The following is a 4,744-nucleotide window of genomic DNA, read 5'->3' on the forward strand; positions in this document are numbered from 1 at the left end:
GTTAAACTGTTTATCCAGCTGATTAAAGGTTTCCAAATCATTTTTTCAAATGTTATTAATATATGAATATCCCTTTTTAGATCATTAAAGGTTATCCAAAGTTTTTGAAGTTTGTTACTTAAGAGACATCCAGTCGTAATTCGTCAGCAAAGGTTTTTTTCACTTAAACTGTTTTATAAAAATCATTTTCAAAGCTGTTTATGAAAGGTTTTTAAAAGGATTCCAAAGATTTTCAAAACTTGTTTTACAAAATGACATCAAGTCGTAAATTTCTTATGTATGAAAGTTTTTCCAAAGGTTGCATCAAAGTTTTCCTTCTATGCTTCTACTTCCTTAAATGCATGCCTATATTTGTATAGTTATATAAATAATGTTTAAAGGACTTAGGAAGGCTAGTTCGCCCTATTTCCTTTTCCTCGTTGGGATGTGGTCTGGTGGGTATCAGTTATCCGTCCGAAGGTCGTTTAAACATTAGTTATATATCATGTATACATGTATGGACATAAAGGTTTACATCGACCAGTTCATTTCCCTTGGGTAGCAAGGGCATCCTTCCATTCATCTTTCATAGACCAGAAACACTAGTAACTATAATAGGAATAGTTAGGAGGCTCTATTTACTCTCTCTAGTACAAAGAATTCCAAAGGATTCAGTTCATTTGTGAGCCTATATCATTATTCCAGTACTTATAATAGAATTCAAAACACGAGATGCATCTTCAGGACACAGATCTCCCCATTGTCAAGTTGGTAACCAGAGTCTCCTGGAGGGAGAGCGGGCATTGTGTGTATAGATCTATACGGGACTGACACTCTTACACCCTGACTGCTAGCTACGTCCCTGGCAGACAAAGCCAAGGGGTGACAAATGTCACATTCATTCCGACACTTGTAGGGTGTCAAGTACTCTATTGTCAATCAGTATGGTTATGAGTATCTCCATGTTTACCTTGTAATTCATGACCTTAAGGTAACACAGTATTTTTGAAACAACCCACTTAGGATTAATGGATGTTTTAGACTTTGCTAGCTGTGTCGTTCATTCGATACTGTCTGGAGTCTATGCTTCCTTTTGTTAGACTGAGCCAGGCGTATCATTCATTCGATACTCTCCTAGAGTCTATGATTTCTTTTGCCTTAGTCAGCAGTATTACTGCTGAGGCATATGTTATTTTTCCCCTAGTATTTTTACTAGTGATATTCTCATTTTTGCTTTAAAGTCAATACCGTATTTTGGTAATGATAGTATTTCGGGGAAAATTACTCCTTAAAACATAAGTCTGTCGGGTCTTGGTAGAAGACTGCTTTTATTTAGAAAATATAAGATTTTCTGGAAAGGACACTAACACACCGTAGATTCTAAACTACTATCTTTCATAAAGTTATTTTGAATAAAAATGTGTACTTATACAAATGACACTAAATGCTTATGAACTCACCAGCATTATAAAATGCTGATACCCGCTTTCAAAATAACTTGTATTCTCAGGTCATTGATAGACAAGTGTATCCCGGGAGCTTTTGCCAAGACAGCCTAGAATCAAGCTGCATCTTGTTATGTTCTGTATTTACTTTGATGTTGCTATGGCATGTAACCTCTCTAAAATTATTACTATTAATGCAATGGTTGTTGTACTTTGATTACTATATTGCATATGTTGTGATACTTGACATGACGTCATCCACCCCAGAATGTTTCCGCCGTTCAGGTTTTGGGGTGTGACAGATTGGTATCAGAGAATTGTTTATAGTGAGCTCAGTATATCAATTCATAAAAGATATACAGCCTATAAATACATAGGGATAAAACACTCTGACCAAGAATTATACTTTAAAATATAACCATATTTGACCAAAGTATAAGAACATCCAGAATCTAAACACTCGAACAAAAGTATCACAAGAAGAACAAAATAAAAGTCTTTGGATATTGAGCATTACCGTTAAACCTGGGCAGTTATGTAATCGTAAGTTGGAAAAAATGTAACCTGATCAACTACATTTATTCGAGATACGATGAACATGTGCTTGGGATTGATAGTGGTGTTGGAACAGGTCTGAAACTTACCAAATAGGAATGCTAGATCCAAACATAAAGTTTAAAATACTATGGGAGTATTTTGGAATATTAAAAGACTCACATTAATCCCAGAATCATATTCAGAAGTTAAGAATCAAATAAGAAATTAAAATACCATAGGGGTATTTTAGGATCCATAGATAACCTTATGTGAAAAACTAAAAAGATCCTTATTGATATACCTATGATTACAGAAGGTATACTTCCAAGGTTATATATGATAAGGATCCCATAGACTAAGAATGTGTGGTTTCGCTCTACTTACTTTTCCTTGTTTGGATGTGGATATAGAGTAGTATGACATATTGGAAGGCCTATCGGATCTAAGTTATATATAATTTGTGTACCCTATGGAATTGTAGCATGACTCGGTGTGGATCATCCAGTGAAATGTTTTAATAATCTCTCAGGATTCCTTAGACATTTCCATTCTCGCACGAACCCTATAGAAAACCTTATCCACTTCAGTATTCGACCGAAGAGTTGATTCAGACCCAGAAGAAGTTCATTGAGAAGATTTCCAGTTCGGAAATAAATGAACCAGGACAAGACTATTGAAACCACCAAGTGCATATACCTTTTAGGGACACCGGTGAGAAATTTGCCTGAACTTCCGAGATTTCCAGTCATCCATCATGAAGCGATGACACTCAGAGTCAGGACCGGAAGTAAGACGGAGTAGAAATTCAATATGTCTTCACAAGAAGAGAACCCTAGGTAACTACCCGAAGAAAACCAACGCCTGTCCCAGTCAAGGATAAGAGGTAGACAGAGGGAGCCGATACATGGAACCCGAGAAGTGTATTTTCCTCGTATTCGTCACACTAATACACCCATAAAATAATACAATTTAGTGAGTTAGTGATTACTCTACTCACACTATGTGTTAGGTAAATCGCCATTTCCCGTCGCAAGTAATACGATTAAATCGGAACCCAAAACCTCAATTGAGAGTGTTTATCCATAAGTCTTCATGAGCCTTTTCTTCCGCGATCTTCGTTCCGAACTGTCCTTAGATCTTTCCAAACCTGGAGAGCGAGTCTCTCCAGTATAAAGATAACGTAGTAGGAACGACTCCCATCTTATGGCTTTCCGATATTCTTACTCCTACCTTGATACCCAGACTACATCATAGGGATGTAGGTCGACAATCAGATAACCGATATCCAGGGCACGGGAAAAATTATTGCCTATTATAGTAAGGATAGATACATCCAGAGTTAACCATCGTCCCTCATCAGCTTGTGTTCCTTTTCGTGTAGGAAAAACCATGCCTCCGAAGAAACGTAACCAATCCGCTGGCAAGAAACCGACTCTCCTATTCGATGAAGCTATGTTCCAAGCTGTAGTCTCAGTAGCCGTAGCAGCTGTCATGGCTCATCTGAATGCTAACAACGCCAATGTTAGCAGGAGCCCTATCGGGATTCCCGATCAAAGCAATGGATAGCAGCAACCAACACCTATGTACCCAGCCACCCAAGAACCTCAACCAAATCCATTGAAGAGAAAGCTCAAGAACGACGAGGGAAGTACCTCGGCTCAAGGACCTTCCGAAGGGCAAGGAGCTGAGACATTCAATACCCTTGCCAACCCTTCCATCCCGACACTTGGAAGACCATACCTAGGAAGCCTCCCCCACTGAAGCAAGTGTAGCTACTATCATCATGGTATCTGTCTAGAACTCTTGTGCGCTAGGTGCAACAGGAAGGGACGTACATCTCGTACCTACAGTGCCCCGGTTGAGTTCATTACATCAACCACCAATGTGGGGGCCAGTCCAGTATGCCACCCATGTGGTGGAATTGGACACTTCAAGCGGGACTGCCCAACTGAAAGAAACGACAAAGGCGCAGGAGGAGTTTAACTCTAATACCTAGGAAGAAACATCAAGGAACCCGGTAGACATTTTGGTACGTCTCTCAATCCTAGATAACTAACCGAAAACATTAAAAGTCTAATTCTAAATATACGTTAAGGCGAAATTCGCAACACTGTTGTAAGAATTCAAAATTTCATCAGGTAAATCTATAATGGCTCGGTATATACGTTAAGGCCATGTATAATTAAGATGGATAGACCTCGAGTGAGTGATGCTGCCTTATTTCCTGTTCCTCGTTTGGCTGTGGATTTAGGGCGGAGTCGCTCAGTCAACAGTCCTTCCCACCTAAATTATACATGACTAGTGTATGCTAAGCGATTATAGAAAGACCTCGTGAGAATCCATTCATGAGAAGTACATTATTTCGAAACCTCAGTACCCTCTATAGTTCCACGTCGACTCTGTCAGTCCAAGTATCTGCGGCAGTGATACATGGGATGAAACCCAAGATGCCAAGAACTTGTGTGCCCGTTCAGCACATGGCCCTATGGACCCTCATTCTATGTCATGTCGATGTATACCATCTTCGACGCCTCTATCCATCATGGTTCGAATTAGTGCAACCATGTCTAAATTCCTAGTTTCGTGTAAAAAGAACTTTCACCGTAGCCATTTCGGCGAATAAAGGTTCTTTCGAACCTAATAATAAAACTTAATGCGACCCGCCAGTCGTCTCTCTTATCTAAAACTTTCCGAAATACCCCTGAGTAGGGTATCGCGCGCTATTATCCAACCCTTCCTTAGACAAATAGAACCCGAAGCGAAAGACACTGCAGGCATTTCAG

Source organism: Lactuca sativa, chromosome 7 (assembly GCF_002870075.4).
Source record: "Lactuca sativa cultivar Salinas chromosome 7, Lsat_Salinas_v11, whole genome shotgun sequence".
NCBI classification, from domain to species: Eukaryota; Viridiplantae; Streptophyta; class Magnoliopsida; order Asterales; family Asteraceae; genus Lactuca; species Lactuca sativa.